Raw genomic sequence first — 22340 nt, 5'->3', positions numbered from 1 at the left:
AAGGTGAAAACTTCTCTGAAGGTAAAAGTTCTGTACTAACTTTTTAGACCCAAGTTTCCTTGACATGAAAGGGAAAAACTGTTCCTGAAACATCATACTAGAATGGGTAGGAACAAACCCAACTATGTTTCCTTTTGGCCTTCTAATTTAAAGTTAATACTTTAATAATTTCTTTGAGTCTCCAGTTGGTTGCTCTCAGGCTACAGATGGACCACCACCAATATGTAATTAAAGGAGAATAACAAATAGTTAGAATATGGATCACACAGGTGCTGACTTACAAATGCAAACGCTGTAGCAGAAGATTAAGCTCCCAGGAGGCTGGAGGTGTGCGTCTCTGCTTATTGCCATCATAATTCATTAATGGTCAAAGTAACGCTGAGATCAATATTCCTGCAGTCATGGGAATGAGAAAAAATGATTAGCACCAAAATAAGATACAAAGACAGTCTCAAAATCTTTCTCCTTACATAATTAAGAAACCAGTCATTGTCATGAATTTTAAAACTGAGATTTTCTTAGCTGTTCCATGGTCAAGAGGTTGCACAGCTTAAAGGATCTTGAAAAGAACTGCTGTTCCCCTAGATAATATCATACACCAAAAGAGAGAGACAGTGAGGTCATTTTGGTTTTTTTTCTTCATTTTAGTGGTACAGAAATGGAAGGAAGGATGCCGGGATATGGTAAACACCACTGAAGGCAATACAGCATGTGATGGTTTCACAAGAAGTTCAATCATGAAATATGCTTGAAGAAGACGTACAAGTGAGCCTTTAGTAAGATCTGGGTCTAAACCACTGGTTCCAATGCAGATTCCTGGGCCCCAGTAGAGGGGGTCATATTCACTGGGACTGTGTTTGGAACCAGGGATTCTCCATTTTTAACAAGCATTGCAGGGACCAGTCATTGAGAAATATTAAGAGCAGCAACCGTTACTGTTTTTATGAATCTAATTACTATAATATAATACTTACTGTGTTAGAGTAGTAAATACACCTTACAATAAATTAAACAGTATACATGAAATGATACAGAGAAGCTTAAGATGATCCCTCCCCAACCCTAATTCCACCTCTTGTGAACACTGTTCTAAAGATTTTTGCTTTTTAGCTCTTCTGGTTGCAAACATCCCCCTGACTTTCCCTAATTTAAAAAAGTAAATACCGCTCTTTAACAATATACTCATGTTGTAGATAAATTAGAATAATGAATATTTGAAATAGCGTAATTGGCCTATTAGGTAAGTACCAATTTCGTGTGAAATTTGAAATAGTTTAACTCTTGCCAAGAGTAATCAAGAATTGCATAATTTAAAGCTAGTAGGCAGTGTGTATGGCAACTGAGTTTACGTGTGTGGCTATGTGGCATGCCACTCTAGCCAGTAATCAGAAGTACAGTGGAGCTTGTAATTACACACTCTTTGATAATGGAAATTTGGATATGCCGAGTTTGGTGATTGGCTCCTGTCCTCCTGGAGCCAGTTCACAGTGGTCATTTCATGAACTCTGCACTAAGTGGGTCCCACACATTACACAACTGAATTTTTTGGGCCTAAATTATGAAGTTACAGCAGATTTCTACTTGCATCTGCCATCTTTTAACAGGAGCTTGTTAACCATGCTGTTATTTAAATGCACAGGAACGTCTAGAAGTGATTCAAGTGACTTTTGTATTATTTTAATTTTTAGAGTTATAATATTAAAATAGTTTTTCTCCTATAACAAGGTCATCTAAGCTTTCATTCAGTGGAGGCAAAACCCTAATTCTGAGAATATATTCTTGGAGAACAGAAATTAGATATAATAAAATACCATAAAGAGGCCACGTGGCCATATACCATGCTATTAATTTTGGAGAGAGTACTCTGTGAAATATTAGAGATAATTCTGAGAAAAACTTAAAAAGCATTAAAGCAGATAGGGCTTTAAGTTTGCAAGTATAATCTTATAATTGGGCATGGATAATGGAATGGGAAAAAATGCCATGGCTGCAAGATCATCAGCACTATAATGTGTCCTTAAGCTATAGAGATTGTTGATACCTGTGCTCTGAGACTGTGCCCATGACCTTCAATGTATGCCTATGAAAAATCACTCATGAATTATACATTCTTTGAATATATGATTCCTCTTTTCAATTTCTTGGTTATGGATGGTCTCCAGTTACAAAAGATAAGCATTTAGCTCATTTATGTTATCTTCTTCTTCCTCCCAACTCCTCCCAGTTTGGGGTAGTTATATCATTATTTTTAAGTTTTGTTGTGGTTACGCTTGTAACTTGAAATATTATGTTATGCCTCAATTTCTCATTCTGAAAACCTGAGTATCTTGACTTCTCATTATAGAAGTTGAGGGTGTCAGTGATACTATTCTTCTCTTCAAATTTCCTTCATTTTGCACTTCCCACCTTCGGTCAGCTATACTTTCATATTATCAAGATTAAGGTTTGCCTCTTTTTTCTGCAACATAGCCAAGATCTTCCTTACTATGTCCATTGACTGCAAGAGTTTAAAGCCAAAGTACTTACATTATTAAGACTACATCAACATTGTGCACTGCCAAGCTAAGGAGCATGTTAGGATTGCCATTTGCTTTTCTATGAGGGCACTGTCATAACTCCTCACCTACTCAAAGGATAATGTTTTAACACCATGTACTAGTTTTTCTCTAAATAGTCTATATATTATTGAAAATCATGCATATTATTCTTCTTCAAATTGGACCATAACGTTCTCAGTTAGCTTTTTGTTTTTTCTGGAATTCTTAATTGCCTTTTTTTAAAAATTTTTTTATATTTATTTTTGGCTGTGTTGGGTCTTCGTTTCTGTGCGAGGGCTTTCTCTAGTTGCGGCAAGCGGGGGCCACTCTTCATTGCAGTGCGCGGGCCTCTCACTATTGCGGCCTCTCTTGTTGCGGAGCACAGGCTCCAGACGTGCAGGCTCAGTAGTTGTGGCTCACAGGCCCAGTTGCTCCGTGGCATGTGGGATCTTCCCAGACCAGGGCTCGAACCCGTGTCCCCTGCATTGGCAGGCAGATTCTCAACCACTGCACCACCAGGGAAGCCCCTTGCCTGTCTTTTTTATTGTCTAAATATATACTTCATCATAACACTCAACTCTTTTGTTTGTTTGTTTTTATTTTTTGTTCCCTCAATCACACCATGAACTGCAGGGAGTTCTCTTCTGCCCAAGAGTCCTTACCTTTGGCGCTCTTCATTCTCCTGCTCTAAACTGGAAGACTGTGTATTATACTCTACTTCCATTTCCAATATTAGGACCCTCGCCTTCTTCTTTCTTGGATAATATCCTCATTCTGCTGGAATACATATTCAAGTAACTCCTTAAGGAAGGAATCTGGGAAGTAAACTTTCCAAGTGCTGGTTTATGTGAAATGTCTATATTCTACTCTTTGAATGATAGGTTGGCTGAATATAGAAATTATTTTTAAATTCAATTTCCCCCAGAATTGAAAGGACCACTCTATTATCTTGTAGCCGCCAGAGATGTTAATGAGAATTTGGCTGCTCAATTTTCATTCCTCTGTAGGTGGCCTAATTTTTCCCTCTGGAAACTTTTAGAAATTTTATTTATTCTTAGAGTTCTAAATTTTTACAATGTTGTATCCAAGTGGCTTATTTTCCCCATCTACTGTAGTTGGCCCTCAGTGGGCTCTTTTAATGTAAACATGTACGTCCTTTCCTGGGAAATTTTCTTATATAATTTCTCTAGTAATTTCCCTTTTGCCATTTTCTCTGTTCTCCTTTCCTGGATCTCATATTATTTAGCTGCTGGATTTCTTAGATTGGTTTTTATATCTTTTCTCTCATACTTCCCCTCTGTAGTAGAGAATGTTATTTGTATCTCAACATCTTCTTTACCACTGTCATTTTCTTTGTCCACATCAACTGATTAAAATAACAATAACTATTACTAATAACTATGTCAACCTGGAGCAGAATCTTTGTTTTTATCACTCTGAGTGCCTCATCCAGAGTCGTGCCCACCCAATTGTTGATCTAGGTAGCATCCTCTTGGAGAGTTGATGCTGAAAATGTCAGGGGATGGAATAAAAAAAGAAAAGAAAATAAACAAACAAACAAAACTTACTGAAGTCCAACTGTAGGTACTGCTTTCCCCTCTTCCATCAGGCTCATCATCCTCTCTTGGTAAAATTAAATTGGTCCGGCATAATTTGTACTTCACAAAATCGTGTTGATTACTACCCAGTACCTTGTGCTCTTCTAGATGGTTGCAAATTGATTGTTTGATGATTTGTTCTTGTATCTTCCCAGGTATCCAAGATAAGCTTAATAGTCTATAATTACTACAGTTGTGCTTTTCTCTGTTAAAAAAAAGAAAAAAAAAGATACTCCATCTGCAGAGTCTACTTGTCAGGACCTTCTCCTGTCCAATCTTGCTTTTCTAAAATAAAGGCTGGTGGTCCTGCAATTACAGTTGCCAATTCCTTAAGTGCTGTTGGATGTGAGTAATCAGGCCCTGCTGATTTGAATGTACTGAGCTTTCTGAAGTGCTCTTCAATCACTTCTTTCCCCTTGTTTGCCTTTGTATCTCCAATAAGATAGCACTTAATCTGGTTTAGTTTCCTTATCATTGCTGATTAAAAGGAAAAAAAAAATGCTAAAAACACCGTGAAAGCCTTTGCTATTAGTTATTTTTTAATAGATTTTGTTTAGCAGTACTTGTTAATAGTTTTGTTAATAGTTTAGTGGTTATATTTGCATCCTATAAATTCCTTCTGGTATTCTTCCTTCCTTCCACCCCTCCCTCCCTGCTTCCTTCTTTCCCTCCCTCCCTTGCTGTTTCCTTCCTTCCTTCCTATCTCCCTCTCCTGCCCCCAACTCTCTCTTTTTCTTAAATTTTTTATAGAGGGTGAGGTAAGGAGAAGGGAGGAAACACGAAAGAGGCGAAGAGCTCCATATAACTTTATGACAGAGATATTTATTAATCACCAAATATCCATGTGCTCCCCCAAATTTTCCAGCCTCCTTATAGTTGGGGCAAGAGGCATATGGCTAGTTCTGGCCAATAGGTACTTAAGAGCCATGAGTTCCCCTTGTCCTCTTTCCTCCTGCCCAGGTGAGCTGGGAGCCACATGTTCCATATGGTGCACCAACAAAATGCAAGTGGCCTCAGTCATCACTTTGGTAACCGAGACCCCTGAGTCATCATTGGAAGGCAACAGTCCTACAGAGCCATATGACGCCCAGAGGCCCATGTGTTAAGCTGCTAAGATTTAGGGGTTTATTTCTGCAGCACCGTCTACCTTATCTTCACTAATACAGTACCAATTTCTGGACCAGTCAGATTAGGTTTTGCCAAGGGAACAAATTAACCCTGAAATCTAAGTGGCTTAACATAACAAAGGCTTAATTCTTACTTGTCGTAAGTGGTAGCTAGTCTCCAAAGAGGGCTCCCAATGACTCTTAACTCCTGGTAGTCACACCCTTGTCTAGTCACCTCCCAGTCTGTCTCTGCACTGATCCTATGACTCACTTTAAGCAAGAAAATGGAGCAGAAGCCTTAGGATATCTTGACAGCCTCTGCACTTGAAGTCACTCATGATATAAGAAGTCTGACCATCCCACTGCCAAAGAGAGGCCATGCGCAGATGGCTGGAGAATGAGACTCCAAGTGGAGGAGCACTTAGGTGCCAGACCTCAGCAAAGAGGCCATACTCAGTTCAATCCCAGTCAAGCTTTCCAAGGTCTCCAGCCCCAGCCACCATTTTGACTACAACCACATGAGACCCTAAGTGAGAAGAGCAGAAGAAATGCCCAGTGGAGCTTAACCAACATGCAGAAATGGGAGATAAAACAATAAATTGTTGTCTTAAGCCATTCTGTATGGGATGGCTTGCTGGTCATCAGTCGCTCACCGAAGCATGGTACACACCCAGTGTTGGTGTAAGGGGGTTGAGCTCCACACAGACATTCATGGAACCATGTTGATACAGGTTCTCCCATCTTGTATCTGCACCACTGGTGACATGTGACCTCCTTTATTGGAGTGGTGCAGTGGCAAGGGAAGAGAGGGCTGGTAGTTGCATACCAACTTTTTTATTTATTTATTTATTTATTTATGGCTGTGTTGGGTCTTCGTTTCTGTGCGAGGGCTTTCTCTAGTTGCGGCAAGTGGGGGCCACTCTTCATCGCAGTGCGCGGGCCTCTCACTATTGCGGCCTCTCTTGTTGCGGAGCACAGGCTCCAGACGCGCAGGCTCAGCAATTGTGGCTCACGGGCCCAGTTGCTCCGCGGCATGTGGGATCTTCCCAGACCAGGGCTCGAACCCGTGTCCCCTGCATTGGCAGGCAGATTCTCAACCACTGTGCCACCAGGGAAGCCCCATACCAACTTTTAAATGCTTCCATCTCTGTTGCCAGTCCACTGGTCAGTGAGAAATGTGGGGGAGTAAATGGAGAGTCAATGGGCATTAAATGTCTCTGCTGCAGATCTTGCCACCTAAAATTTGTCTTTTTTCCCCCTAGTATTTTATTTATTTATTTATTTATTTAATTTTTGACTGCGTTGGGTCTTCGTTGCTATGCATGGGCTTTCTCTAGTTGTGGCGAGTGGGGGCTACTCTTCGTTGTGGTGCGTGGGCTCCTCATAGCAGTGGCTTCTCTTGTTGTGGAGCATGGGCTCTAGACACACGGGCTTCAGTAGAGTTGGGGCGCATGGGCTCTAGAGCGCAGGCTCAGTAGTTGTGGCGCACGGGCTCTAGAGCACAGGCTCAGTAGTTGTGGCGCACGGGCTTAGTTGCTCCACAGCATGTGGGATCTTCTCGACCAAGGGCTCGAACATGTGTCCCCTGCATTGGCAGGTGGATACTTAACCACTGTGCCACCAGGGAAGCCCCTCCCCCTAGTATTTTTTAAAATTAATTTTTATTGGAGTATAGTTGATTTACAATGTTGTGTTAGTTTCTGCTGTACAGCAAAGTGAATCAGTTACACATAGACATATATCCACTTTTTAGATTCTTTTCCCATATAGGTCATTACAGAGTATTGAGTAGAGTTCCCTGTGCTATACAGTAGGTTCTTATTATCCCCGTAGTATTATAACAAGGTTTATTATAACAAGGTTTATCCATACAACTGGCTTTCCCATAATTGTAACCAGTGGTGTGCAGGACTGGCTCATACAGCTCAGAAAAGCCCACTGAGCATGTCTCCTCCCAATTCTGTATTTGGTGATGCCATGTTGGTAGCATGAAATCAGCTATGGTGGAAATATTTACATCACAGAAATCAGCAAATGCTATAAGTCAAGACCCTCCTACTCCCAGCCCTGGTTAAGCTGGTTGTTAAATATTTACCAGACCACTAGTTGTACAAAATCCAAAATATACCTATTATTCAGGCTGGCCCTATATTCATGCATATTCACTTATTATAGGTAGAATTTTGAAAACTTGCCAACAATGGTCTTATCTTTTTATTCCACATATCAAATAATAGGCTGAACCCATAAATTGAAGATTTTTGTACAAACCTGAGTAAACTTTATTAATAATAAAAAAGATGACAATTTGAATTCAATTCTGAGAATGTAATAAGAATGTGCATATTTTTATAGTTAACTTCATTTTAGGACAGTATTGGAAATGCTGCTATAAAGTAAGTATAGAACATACCTATTTTCAGCTAGCATCAACAAGGATTTTATCATTTCAGTAATTATTGCATCTAATAACACTATCTTAGGTACTGATTTATTCTGGAAACTTCAGTATCTTTTAGAGTTTATAAAAGACTAAAATCTTTTCTTTTAAGCCTTGCTGAAAGAGTTAATTCAGCTCCCCGTTCCAGGTCACCGACTCTTCCTTTCCTAGCCTTCACCCTCTACACACACAAAGAAAGGCCAGCAATAAGGTTCAAGCTTCTATTATGGGATACGAAGCAATAACATTAGATATAGCACCTTGGAGGCCCGAAGGAGTTAACAGATCTTTCAGCAGTGCCTACTTTACAGCTCTCGAGTATTTTGGACCCTGAAAACCTGATTATTTATTAAAAGTATGAGCAGAGTCCAGTTGGAGAAAAAAGCTCATTCACCAAGCAAGAAAGGATATGCTTGCAAATGACATTTGAAAATAAGATGACGAGAAACTTTTTGCTACAAACAACAAGGGATTTGAACTTAATCCACATCTAATTATGTGGCAAAATTAAGGACAAGATGGTTCCAGAATCAGGGAGACAAGTCAACTTTAAAATACTGTTTCCTGGGCAGAACCCAGTGAGACCACCTATGGATAAATTTGATGTTCAATAATTCAGAAGAAAAAGAAAGAATTCTCACTGTATCCAGAAACCAGCATATTTTCCATCACAACACTGATAATCTTATGGGAACTCTGATACCTTTTTGAGCTTTCGGGATTATTCCATATGTTAATCAAGGTTCTTTTGTTTACAAGTATGACTGATTCTATTTTCTAAAGATGTCCACATTAACATACATCACATGTTCTTCTCACAATGTGATGGTAACATTCCTTCATTGAGAGGCAGTGGCCCTTTGAGCCTGGGTGGATCTTTGTAACTTCCTCCACAAATAGGATGAAGTGGAAATAACACCGCATGACTTTGGAAGCTAGGTCATAAAAGGTGATATGGCTTCCACCTGGCCCTCTCTCCCTGAGAACTGTACCTTTGGAGCCCTGAGCCTCCAGGGGAAAATCCGTCTACCTTGAAGCCACCATGATAAAGAAACCATAGATGGACAGAGAGATTTCCACATAGCTCCAGCTCTTCCAATTCCCAGCTGCTTGAGTCTTCCCAGGCCAGGCATAGGTAAGAGTTTAGACAATTTCAGCCCCTGGCCTTCAAACTACCCCAGCTGAAACCAAGTGGTAGTGGAAACAAGCTGTCCATGCTAAGCCTTGCTCAGAGTGCAGATTTTTAAGCAAAATAAGTGTTCTTATTTTAAGCCACTCAATTTTGGGGTGGTTTTTGTTACCCAGCCATTGTAGCCAGAACAGCAAGTAACAGAAGCCCCTCAAGTTAGCATTATCAAAACAGTAGAGGTTATAGTATAAAGGTTCAAGAGTAGCCAATGGCGCCCCAGAAGAAGAGGCACAGCTGGGTCTCAGGATGGTTTGAATAGGAACTAAATTAGAAAACCAGCAGAGGCCAATCAGCTACTTTGCTCCATTGCTGTCTCTTTTTCTCCTCCTGCCCTCTTCTCCAGTCTCTTACTTCAGGGCCCTCATCTGTCTCCCTGCACATCTCCTTCCTTCTCCCTGCAGTCAGGTGTTCTGTGCTTCTGCTGCCTACGGTGCAGTAACACAGCTCTTGAGTTGTACGTCCTTGGTTTAAGAGACCAGCCCACGCTAACTAGCATCCTTTCATTGCAGTGATAAATTCCTAGGAGAGAGGATCTAATTGGCTGGCCTTGAGTCTGATGTCTGCTTCCAGTGCCCTCAGTCAACACGGGGAAGGACCACATGGTACCAACATGGTTGCTACTCCCAATCCCCAGCCTCCTGGGAGAATTCTTGGAAGGGGGGCTCAGAGGCTTCTACACGTAACAATACACCTTATATAATTCTTGAGTATTGGAAGGCATTTTGGACGTTTTTAACTGTACATAAAACTCTACCACGGACTCCCCTTTAATTTGCTTGTCGTTTGTTTACAAACCTGCTTAGCTAGGTGGATACAACCTCCTCCCCACTCCCATCCCATCCTCACGATCTGAAAGGGTGCTTCTGGATCTCTACAACAACAAAGGAAGCGGATCAGGTTGATGTGACCTCAAGGAGGCTGAACTCAATAATTAACCTTTTTTATTTCATTTTTATTTTTTGAGGCCCAATTTGTAATGTGAACTTGACTCCTTACTTTACTACCTTTTAGCTGTTAGGGCTTCTGAGCAACTGGGCCAATTAGAGATCACAGAGGCAGTCAGGGAAACTGAGGACTCTTGATGGACTTTGATAATTTCCCCCCTATTAAACATCTCCCTTTGCCAACTAACCTATGGTGTTATAAATAAGGATAGAGGTTGCGCCTGAGGGAAGGAGAGACTGCTTGGAACAGGGCCTGGCCCACAGGAAACAATGTTAACTATTATTATTATTACTACTATTATTATTAGTGCTCTTAGACTATTTCAAAATAAAAGGAAAAAGCATCTCTACTTCTGCCTTTTACTATTCCATTCACTCCAACAGAACCCACTGCAACTAAGCATACATTGGTTGAATGCCTCTATGTGCCAGATCCAGGCAGAGCAAACACTGAAGGTATATTTCTGGCTGTTCCGGGTCCCCCACTGCAGAGACCTACACCCGTGGGAGGATTTCTAGGCTGGCCACATCCCTGAAAGGTTCTGTGATTCATTTCTTCCCTGGGTCACTGCTGGTGCCGTTCAAAGTTTTATACATTTCTGTCCTGAGCCAGTGCAAACCGAGGGAACTCCTCTGGCTGGGTTTCCTTATGTGGAACCTGGCCAGGGGGAGGTGAAGCAGGACGGATTTGCTCTGTGTTTGTGTTTTGCTGCAGTGGTTGTGTTATGTTTTGTGTCACCCCGGCACCAGTCGACTTTACCTAAACAGAAACACCCTGTGTAGTCTTTTGTAACACCAGTATTATTTTAAGGAAACACAAGGAGGTGGGACAAAAGAAAATGGCCATTAATCAGAACTCCAGTCCCATGCAGCGCTCTCTACAACAAGGTGCCTTTAGAACCATCCACGTTGAACAGTTGTCTAGAGGTCATTTGTAACCAAGGCACTCAGCAGTGGACAGGACCAAAAATGTTTAGTTACCTCCTTCAGGACTCACGGTCACCGTCATCTCCAGTAACTCCTGTTCTGCAGCTCACTTCTGGCACTGCATCAACAGATGAGCCAGGAACCCACTGAAATGAAATTGGTGAAAAACATAAGGGAAACATTGCTTCTAATTAGGCAAGTCGAATGCTCTAATGATTGTCAAAACCAAAAATGAAAACAAAACAAAAAAACCAAGACCCTGAAGCAGTGTTTTTTCATTTTTTTCTTCCCTCCCTTCCCGAATAAGCAGCTTCCTGAGACCACCTTGATATATGTTCTTCTTCCCCTTCAGATACAGAACTGGGTGCTTTTTGCAGCTTGGTTTCTCTCCTGTCCTTACCCAGGTGGGTGCACAGCTAGGGAAGGGGGCAGTGAGAGCTGGGGGAAGGAGGGCTACAACTCGGCAGTGAGCAGTGGATTCACCATCCCCCTTCCCGGTGCACTGCAGCCGTGGCATGTCGGGGGTGAAGAATCTTACCCACTTGGTTACTTCCAGGCAGGGTCATCAAGTGCTTTAAGGGCATGGACTCCTAGCCAAAATGCTTGGGTTTGAATCTTGGCTAAGCCACTTACCTTGTAGTTTGACCCCTCTGTTGCCTCACCTTTCCCATATATAAAATGGGGATAATAATACTAATTACTTCTTAGACTTGTGGTGAGATTAAATGAGTTAGCACCTGTAAAACACTCAAAACAGAGCCTAGCACACATTAACCACCCAGTAAATGTTAGCTATTACTATTATCACCTTGGACTATTTCCAAATCATAATTATGACACAACATCATTATATTATATTGCCTCCAAGCTGCATACCGTGAAACCAGCAATATGCAAACATCGTCTAGTCCTTTTGCTATTTTAGTTACTAAACACTTTGTTATGTGATCCAAGGTGAAACACCTTGGGCTGACTGAAGTCAGTAAAGACTAACGTGAAGTTCCAGGATTCTATTTTGCCAGTAATCCTACTTCTAGGAATACTTTCCATGGGAATCTTCAGATACACAAGGACAAAGTACAAAGAAGCTCACTGCAGCATTATTTATATGGTGGAAAACTGGACACAGGCTACATGTGGAACAATCTGAGAATGATTAGGTTAGGGGCAGCAAATACTACAAGCACTACATAGCCATTAAGAGGGGTGCTTTTGATGAATTTTTATGATAAGGAAATGCTCATGAAATAAATGTTAAGCAGAAAAGCAGGCTTCAAAACTGTGTGTACCAATTTGTATGGAAACACAAAAGACCCCGAATAGCCAAAGCAATCTTGAGAAAGAAAAACGGACCTGGAGAAATCAGGCTCCCTGACTTCAGACTATACTACAAAGCTACAGTAAGCAAGACAGTATGGTACTGGCACAGAAACAGAGATATAGATCAACGGAACAGGATAGAAAGCCCACAGATAAACCCACACACATATGGTCACCTTATCTTTGATAAAGGAGGCAAGAATATACAATGGAGAAAAGACAGCCTCTTCAATAAGTGGTGCTGGGAAAACTGGACAGCTACATGTAAAAGAATGAAATTAGAACACTCCCTAACACCATACACAAAAATAAACTCAAAATGGATTAAAGACCTAAATGTAAGGCCAGACACTATAAAACTCTTAGAGGAAAACATAGGCAGAACACTCTATGACATAAATCACAGCAAGATCCTTTTTGACCCACCTCCTAGAGAAATGGAAATAAAAACAAACATAAACAAATGGGACCTAATGAAACTTAAAAGCTTTTGCACAGCAAAGGAAACCATAAACAAGACAAAAAAGACAACCCTCAGAATGGGAGAAAATATTTGCAAATAAAGCAACTGACAAAGGATTAATCTCCAAAATATACAAGCAGTTCATGCAGCTCAATATCAAAAAAACAAACAACCCAATCCAAAAATGGGCAGAAGACCTAAACAGACATTTCTCCAGAAAAGACATATAGATTGCCAACAAACACATGAAAGGATGCTCAACATCACTAATCATTAGAGAAATGCAAATCAAAACTACAATGAGGTATCACCTCACACCAGTCAAAATGGCCATCATCAAAAAATCTACAAACAATAAGTGCTGGAGAGGGTGTGGAGAAAAGGGAACCCTCTTGCACTGTTGGTGGGAATGTAAATTGATACAGCCACTATGGAGAACAGCATGGAGGTTCCTCAAAAAACTAAAAATAGAACTACCATACGACCCAGCAATCCCACTACTGGGCAGCTACCCTGAGAAAACCATAATTCAAGAAGAGTCATGTACCACAATGTTCAATGCAGCTCTATTTACAATAGCCAGGACATGGAAGCAACCTAAGTATCCACTGACAGATGAATGGATAAAGAAGATGTGGCACATATATACAATGGAATATTACTCAGCCATAAAAAGAAATGAAATTGAGTTATTTGTAGTGAGGTGGTTGGACCTAGAGACTGTCATACAGAGTGAAGTAGGTCAGAAAGAGAAAAACAAATACCATATGCTAACATATATGGAATATAGAACCAAAAAAAAAAAAAAAAAAAACAGGTTCTGAAGAACCTAGGGGCAGGACAGGAATAAAGACACAGACATAGAGAATGGACTTGAGGACACGGGGAGGGAGAAGAGGAAGCTGGGACGAAGTGAGAGAGTGGCATGGACATATATACACTACTAAATGTAAAATAGATAGCTAGTGGGAAGCAGCTGCAGAGCACAGGGAGATCAACTCGGTGCTTTGTGACCACCTAGAGGGGTGGGATAGGGAGGGTGGGAGGGAGATGCAAGAGGGAGGAGATATGGGGATATATGTATATGTATAGCTGATTCATTTTGTTATACAGCAGAAACTAACACACCACTGTAAAGCAATTATACTCCAATGAAGATGTTAAAAAATAAATAAAATAAAATAAAATAAAAAACCAAAAAACTGTGTGCACAATAGGATCACATGTGGTAACTATGTACGCCCATTTGCAGAGAAAGAAGCCTAGGGAAATGCATCAAGATGTTAACAGGGCTTCCCTCATGGCGCAGTGGTTAGTAATCCGTGCGCCAATGCAGGGGACACAGGTTCGAGCCCTGGTCCGGGAGGATCCCACATGCCGCGGAGCAACTAAACCCGTGCGCCACAACTACTGAGCCTGTGCTCTAGAGCCCGCGTGCCACAACTACTGAGCCCGAGTGCCACAGCTACTGAAGCCTGCGTGCCTAGAACCCATTCTCTGCAACATGAGAAGCCACTGCAGTGAGAAGCCCGTGCACCACAACGAAGAGTAGTCCCCGCTCACCACAACTAAAGAAAGCCCGTGTGCAGCAATGAAGACCCAACGCAGCCAAAAAAAAAAAAAAAAAAAAAAAAAGATGTTAACAGTGGGGGTTTCCAACAGGGGAAGAACTCAGTACATGGTTTTTATTTACATTTCTTTATATTTTTTGGTGTCTCCACGTTTTACACACAAACACAAATTATTTTTACATTTGGGGAAAACAGTAAGTCATAAAACCAAAACATTTAATAAAGCCTCTTTCAGAAGACACACAGTGGACTAACAGGAACTGAACACTTGTTTCCTAAACCCCTAGGTTTTTTTTTTTTCTTTCTTAAGCCCCAAACAACACCATAGAAAGAGACAGGTGTTGCTAACCCTTCAACTTAGCTTTGCTTTGGAAAGAAAACTATGAGAAATCTCAGTTAAAAAAAAAAAAGAGAGAGAGAGAGAGAAGGAGGGAGGGAGGGAGGGAGGTGGGTGGGGGCAGTTAGAGAGGAGAGCAAGGGCCTCTTAGGGTAGAGGATACAACTTGGCATTGACTAATCATGACCATTTGTTTTCACAACATTGGGTAGAAACATCCTTGGCCCAAAGCAAAATGGAAGAGAGCCATCTATCAGCTCTTTTGGAAGAAGTAAAAAAAACAAAACAAAACAAAAAACTTCTGCGGTTAAAAAAAAAAAAAAAGAAAGAAAAAGAATACTAATGCAAACAGGACATCAAACAAGTCCAAGTAGACAAGTAACAGAATTCCCATGCCTCTGCACGCAGAACCTTGCCAATAAACCACCCATTCTGAGTCCTACACCTAAGGAAAGATTATTAAGAAGAGCCCACTCTGGAAGGGCTTGGAAAACATCAGGGAATGCCAGTTTAAATTGCAGCCCACCTAACACCATTCAGCCCAGGGCGCAGGTACTGCCCTCTGCCTGGGGACCTTGCCCCTTCAGCTGTATGCTCAGGAGAGGGCGCCGTGCAGGAGCTGTGCCTTGGCCTGAGAGGCAAAATTAATAAAATTAGGATTATTTATGATGCAGGAGTGAGTTAATAATCTTTTTCAAGAACCTGAAGGATTTATGTAGAGGAACTGCTGTTTTAGTAACTAAACCCTTTTGGATGGACTCCAAGACAAACCAGACTTGTCTGGCTTCCGCCCCGAGTCCCTCCACCTCTCCCAGTTTCTCCTGGCAAATAATCTCTTCTACTTCACTGGAGGGTGATGGTCAAGGAGATGACCTTCCAGGCTGCTTTATCAACCCCCGCCCCTATGTCAAAATATCTCTCAGCTTCTCTCTTTGTTCCTTCAAATCTCAAAGGAAGAATCAAGAGGGGAGGGGACGCCTTTTGCATGCCAGGAGCTGGCAGACACATTACCTCATTTAATTCCCACAAACACTTTGTGAGGTAGTCATAATTATCCCTATTTTGCTTGTTAGGGGATAGAGGAAATTTATCCTTTTAGCAGCTGGTAGGAGGATTCCTCTTGGGGACAGAACCATCTTTGTGGGGAAATGTCTTGACCAGCCTCTTTTGGCTACAACAGGGTGTATAGGGAAATGGGTGGAGAAAGGGGGGCGGTGTACTGTGGGCTCTTCACTCAGAAAGAAGGGAGGTAGAAGCAAGAGGAGGGGAGGAGGGTTAGAAAAAGACTGTGTGGGGCACAATGTGATCCCACGCTCAGAAGTATAGCTCTTCAAATCTCCAGTAAATTTACTCAATTCGTGAAACGCTTGTTGAAAGAGAATTTTCTGAATGGCCTTGTTGGCACAGGGTGAAACTGGAGCCCCATGTGTTTTACTTGAGATGGTGGCAGGTGGTTCCATAAGGAAATGTTTCCTAAATCGAAGAGTAGGAAGGTCCCACTTGACATCTGAGTTACATAAAGGAGGGGTAGCCGGGGGGCGGGGTACTGAGGCTCAGAGAAGTTAATCAACTTTCCTAGGGTCATACAGCAGTGATGCGTACACTAGCGGAGGCAGAGTTGAACCCAGGTCTGTGTGTTCTCCAATGTCTATTTTTTTACACTATTCGACGGGATGCACTGAGATGGCTTTTCCCTCCCCAAAGCCAACTCTTCCACTGGTGTACTCCATCCACACATAGTAATAGTAGTGAATATTTATTGAGTGCCTACCACACCCCAGGCATTGTTGCACGCATTAGCTCATTCGGTGTTCACCATGTCACTGTATATTTGAGAGGATAATTATTCACATTTTAAAATATGGGAACTGCTGCTTAGAGAAGGTAAGACACTGGCTCAAGCTCCCACTGCTCTAAGTGGCGAAACCAGCATTTGAACCAGACTGTTGTGTTCTCTCATCTCATCCCTTCCCACCTCCTTCAAGAATGATTCCTCTCATTAACCCATCTAATTAACCCATTCTCTCCCTACCTCACCCTGGGCTGCACCCTGGGCTGGGATCTGGTGGGGTTTGTAGAGGCCAAGCAACACTGAACTCAAAAGAGGCTCTCACGAGCTCAGGTCAAAAGTCACCGTCCACAGCTCAGGCTACTCGTATAACTCGGAGGTTGGCAAACCTTTTCTCTAAAGGGCCTATCAGTAAACATCTTCAGCTTTATGGCCTCTGGTGCCAACCACTCTGCTGTCGTGACGTGAAAGCAGCCACAGACGTAAATGAATGAGCACAGCTGTGTTCCAGTAAGACTTTACTATGGACACTGAAATTTGAGTTTCATATAGTTTGTATGCATCACAAAATACTCTTCTTCTTTTGATTTTTTTCCCCCAACCATTTAAAAAAGGCAAAAACCATTCTTAGCATGAAAGGGACAGAAAAATGGGAGACAGGCTGGATTTGGCCCGCAGGTTACAGTTAGCTGACCCCTGGTTTTACTAAACCCCCTCCTTTTAGGTTCTGCACCAGCTGGGCCTGTGTCCAGGCTGAACAGCCTCTGAGCTGTGCTTCGATCCCTTCTGCCTTAAAGCCACACAGGTTCAGTTCCCGAGCCTCTGTTCATTGTTCTCTTATTAGGAGCTCTCCTCCAATCCTACAGCTTCTCCTGCCGAACCAGAAGAGAAGAAATTGTCTGCTGTCCCTGAAGGAGGTGGCCATAAAATAAGACAAAACTGCCATCACTTAGATAACTGCCATCACTTAAATGACCCTCTTGAAGCCAAGCCCCGGGGATAGGTTAAAGGAGGGTCACCCTAAGGCTACGACAAGGTTTGAGAATAATATGCTTCAAATAGACTGAACATCCTAGAAGGAAATCTCTAGGCAGAGTGGAGAAGACATTGCTCAGAATCTGAGACCAAGAAAAGAATCCTAGAGTCAGAAGTAGACATGCAAGGGCCAGAGGGCAAGAGAAAGCAGGACGGGTGAAGGACAGGAATGCAACTCAGCCCAGGGCCAGGGGACAGCTTAGGTCCAGACCCAGAGAGAAGACTGAAATGCACTAAGGAAAGAATGAGAATAATAATAACTACCAATATTTATTAACCATCTGCTATGTTTCAGGCACTATATTGCTGGGTTCTTTACATATATTATCCTATTTAACCTTTTCAACACTCTAGTAAAATAGACATTTAAAAAAATCTCCTTGCATTTATTGTTCGTTTGTTTATTCATTTATTTATTTATTGTGCATCTTCCATGTAGCAGACACTGGGCTAGATGCTGAAGATATGTGAGTAAGCAAAAATAGACTTTGTATGTGCTCTCATGGAGACTATAGTCAAGTACAGGAACTGGCAACTTCTTTTCTGTAAAGGGCCAGAGTAATATTTAGGCTTTTCAAGCCATAAAGTCTGCTCTAACTACTCAGCTCTGCCACTGTAGTACAAAAGTGGCCACAGATCATATCGAAATAAGTGGGCATGGCTGCTTTTCAATAAAACTTTATTTATAAAAACAGGCTGCAGGCCAAAGTTGGAGATAGTTTGCTGACCCCTGGTTTAGGAGAAGAGAAACATTAAGCAAACAGTTACACAAATAACAATATTAAGTGCTATCATATAAGTTCCTCATAGTAAAAAAGTCTATGGAGGGATTTTACCTATTCAGAGAGATCAAAGATTTCCTAGAGGGGGTGGGCCTTACATCTAAATCTAGTAATTACTGAAGAGGGAGGCAAGACTATTGCAGACAGAGGACACAGTATGTGCAAAGGCCCTGTGGTAGAAGGGAGCATGACAAACACGAGCTTGAAGAAGATTTATGCAGATGGAGCAGAAAGAGTAAGATCAGGAATTTCCCTCGTGGTGCAGTAGTTAAGGATCCGCCTGCCAATGCACAGGACAAGGGTTCGATCCCTGGTCTGGGAAGATCCCACATGCCGCGGAGCAACTAAGTCCCTGCACCACAACTACTGAACCCTTGCGCCTAGAGCCCGTGCTCCACAACAAGAGAAGCCACTGCAATGAGAAGTCCGCACACCACAACAAAGAGTAGCCCCTGCTCGCTGCAACTAGAGAAAGCCTGCGTGCACCACCAAAAACCCAATGCAGCCAAAAATAGATAAATAAATAAATAAAAGAGTAAGATCAGTGCATATAAGATGAGGCTGAAAAGGCAGGTAGGGGCCAGAACACATAAGATCTTATGGATCTTGTTAGGGAATTAGGTCTCTATTTAAATACAGAAACTATGGCACAGGAAGTTAAGTAACATGGTCAAGGCTGTATAGCTAGTAAAAGATGGAGCTAGAAGCGTCTGTTTATCTCTAGACCCAACTTCTGTATTCTCTCTATTCACTTTGGTTTCATATATGTTTGCCTAGTGTCTTTACAAATTTCCCTTTATGAAACTCCAAAAGCTCTCAACTAAACTAAAAGGAAAGGGAATTTTGTCCACACTTAGGCTAGAAACTTAGCAAGGCCTCGACATCAGCTGCAAACCAGAGTAAACCTGGTAGAGATGTCCTAGTTACAGAGAAGGAAGTACAAGGATTGGGGATAGCTGTGTATTCTCTTTTCATCTCTGATGTTCATGGAGTCTTATTAAATTGTTCTTTATATTCTATGTCAAATAATGGCCTTTAGAATATTGCCAGACTCCTTAAACCAGCTCTGACGTTCCTTCGTGATCTAGTCCCTGCCTACCTCTGCAGTTCTGTCATCACCACCTCGTTTGCCACTCTCCCCTCTGAGAAAATTGGATGACTTGCTCTCCCGTAAAAGCTCCACGACTCCTCTTTAATTCCATACAGTTCCTTCTGCTGGAAGAGCACATGCCTAGCCCTGACCTTTGTCTGGACACTTTCTCTTCTTTAAAAGTCAACCCAGCAATGACTGCTCAGGCCTCCAGTTCTGCAGGTAGCCTTCCTGGCCTCTTCCCCACCTACCCAGAACACCGCGCTCCTCAGCTGTGCTCCCGCAGGTCCCTGTGTTAATAGCTAACATCCTAAATTACCGCTTGTGGTCAGCCTTCCCCACTGGCCTCTGTCTGACAGCAAAGAACTTATCTGATAGGCATTTACCATTTTCTATGTAGAGGTTAACTTGTTTAACTTGCTGTTACTCCACTTGTTTCTGCCTCTTAATTATCCTCATATTTCTCCTTTCGAGTTCGTAGGATCAGCAGTTCTCAAAGTGGGATCCCTGGTCTGACAGTATCAGCATCACCTGGGAACTTGCTAGAAATGCAAATTCTCCAGTTTTGCTGCATCTCAGGAATCAGAAACTCTAGGGGGTGGGGTCCAGCAATGTGTGTTTTTAATAAGCCTCCAGGCAGTTCTGATGTGCACTAACGTCTGCGAACCACTGCCTTGTAGGAAGTTACTGCTCATTAAACTGTTGTTGATTCTCTGAGGATGGTACCCTGTTATTTTCAATCTGGAAAAGAAAAAGAGTGACTGAGGAAATCACAAAGCTTTTATTAGGCTGGTTTTTTAGAGAAGGAATTTTCTGACATGATATTTGTGACTGGTTGAGTGAAGGCTCTCCTTGGTATGCCTTTAAAAATGACTGATTCTCCTCTGGTCTGGCTCAGTCTGGCTTGGGTGTGGTCTTGCTGAAGGGCAGGGGTTTGGATGAGATAACCTCACCAGGTGCCTTCCAGGGCTCAGGTTCTCTGCTTCTAGGATATTCTATACACTATGGAAGATACACTAGTTAGGGAGTAGGGCGGTATTGCTAGGGGACTTTGGGCTTTCAACCCACAAGGAAGTATCTGCTTTTTTTTCCGCCTCATAAGGCGAGTCTCTGCCAGTCTATAAGAGATGACCAGGACCTTTTGAGAAAGGTAATTGTTTGGTTTTAGGTCATAAAAATGAATCCTTGCTTTGTTTTCAAAGGAACATGCTCTTCATGCAACCTGTACAAACTGAATGACAAGTAGGTGAGGTCCAAGATTGGAAAGATAAAACTTCGTTTGTTGATTTTTGGCCTAGAGCTGAAACAATGGGACAAAGGAGTGGCTTGTTGGTATAAGCCCCATAAAACATAATAATATTGGTCATGTAAACAGAAGAAAATAGGAGAGGCTTAATGAGATAAATTACACTAGTCACCACAGTAGGGATTAAAATATTCTGATAAAGCAAACACTAAAAGGTCCAAAAGAAAGGATAAAGGGAAGAGTGATAACTTCAGACTGGGAAACAATGGATCCTTCTATCTTGGGCTCCTCTGACAAGAGGAGCTTTCAGAGGCTGCCTCCGCCGACTAGGAGCGCCCATTAAGATCCCACTCTTCATCCAAAAAAGAAAAAAAAAAAATTCCCCTCTACTCAAACCACGGGCAGACAAAGCCAACACATTCTGTCCTTCTTTTCTTCTTTTCTTTTTTCCCCTTCACAATTGCAAAGCAATCCATTTTGCTCTGGAAGTCTGTGAAGGGAATAAAAGCATTCACAGGTTTGCAACTCTGTATTTGCCTTCTCTAGATTTGCTGGCCTGACTTCCAAAGTGTGAATCGGCCGCTGTTCTCCAGCTCAGGGGAAAACAGCCAACTTATTGATGTTTAAGATTGCCCATGCAAAGAACAAAAAAAAAAAGACTGCCCACGTACCTGTATGAATGGCAACTTTTTCATAACTGTTTTCATAAGGACGTTTGAACAACTGAAGTACAGCGCATGGATTCGTGCTGTTTAATAGCACTGCCAGGTCTGGAGTCGACAGTATACGTTTGTATAGTTATCTTTATTAAAGTGTACATCTCTAACTATGAAGAAATAGAACTTTTTCAAAACTTAGAACGGGTGAACTCTCACTGGCTCACACTTCCATAAACTTCTTGGCAAGGGTGATGAGCGCAAGGTTGCCAAAAGCCAGTGAGCATTTCAAAGACAATAGAATAATAACAACAACAGCAAGCAGGCTACCAGACCCAGCTTCAGGTGCAGAGCTGACAGTACAACTGCTAGAGAGGACGCCACCTGTGCTTTTCAGGAAAATCCTTCCTGAACGTCAAAACTGAGCCTAGGTGTTTTCAAGATAAACTTTTGTTGGTGGGTTTGGTTGTTTTTAAAAGTAATGTGGGGCTTCCCTGGTGGCGCAGTGGTTGAGAATCTGTCTGCCAATGCAAGGGACGCGGGTTCGAGCCCTGGTCTGGGAAGATCCCACGTGCCGTGGAGCAGCTAGGCCCGTGAGCCACAACTACTGAGCCTGCGCGTCTGGAGCCTGTGCTTCGCAGCAAGAGAGGTCGCGACAGTGAGAGGCCCGCGCACCGCGATGAAGAGTGGCCCCTGCTCGCCACAACGAGAGAAAGCCCTCGCACAGAAACGAAGACCCAACACAGCCAAAAATAATAAATAAATTAATTAATTAATTAAAAAAAAGTAATGTGTATGCATTTGTTATGGAAAATATTAAAAATGCAAAGATATTAAAGAAAAAATTAAAACAGCTTGTGATCACAAAGGCCTACATAAAGTCACATTTTGGCTTATTTCTTTCTAGGCTTTTTTCTGTGCATATATATTAAGATGTACACACATACACACATACAAATACACACAAGTATTATCCAATTCAATATCATAATATGATATACTACATTCACTATTAGACAGTTACTACTGTGGAACCTATTTTTTTCACTTAACAATGATAAACATTTTCTTGCCAAAAAAATTTGAAAGCAAAGGTTGTAAACTGGTAGCCAATAAATAGATTTGATTGGCTCACAGGGTGTTCAACCACATGGAACTCAGCTGATCCTGTGAGATAGGGCCGTGCTTTCTACTTTACTGCAGTCCCCACTGCTCCCTATTGTTCTCCAACTGAGACTGTCAGTTGCTGTTTATAATTTCACTTAACACTCTTTAAAAAAAAAGTGATAGAACTAAGAGGAAAGTGAAAT

General features: G+C 41.9%; 1 protein-coding gene across 1 annotated transcript in view; it reads right to left on the bottom strand.

The window, feature by feature from the left end:
* The window catches only part of LOC309633054 (spermatogenesis-associated protein 31D4-like), a 212198-nt gene that overhangs the window by 171561 nt on the left and 18297 nt on the right, over nt 1-22340 (bottom strand). The window contains exons 2-3 of the mRNA XM_082401359.1: nt 10796-10887; nt 282-393 (exon numbers count right to left, since the gene is read on the bottom strand). The gene's annotated coding sequence lies outside the window, so the exon portion shown is untranslated. The remainder of the gene's footprint in view (nt 1-281; nt 394-10795; nt 10888-22340) is intronic.

The sequence above is a fragment of the Balaenoptera borealis genome, assembly GCF_965194805.1.
Source record: "Balaenoptera borealis genome assembly, chromosome: 8".
In the NCBI taxonomy this organism is placed as follows: Eukaryota; Metazoa; Chordata; class Mammalia; order Artiodactyla; family Balaenopteridae; genus Balaenoptera; species Balaenoptera borealis.
This window is presented reverse-complemented; position numbering and strand designations above follow the sequence as displayed.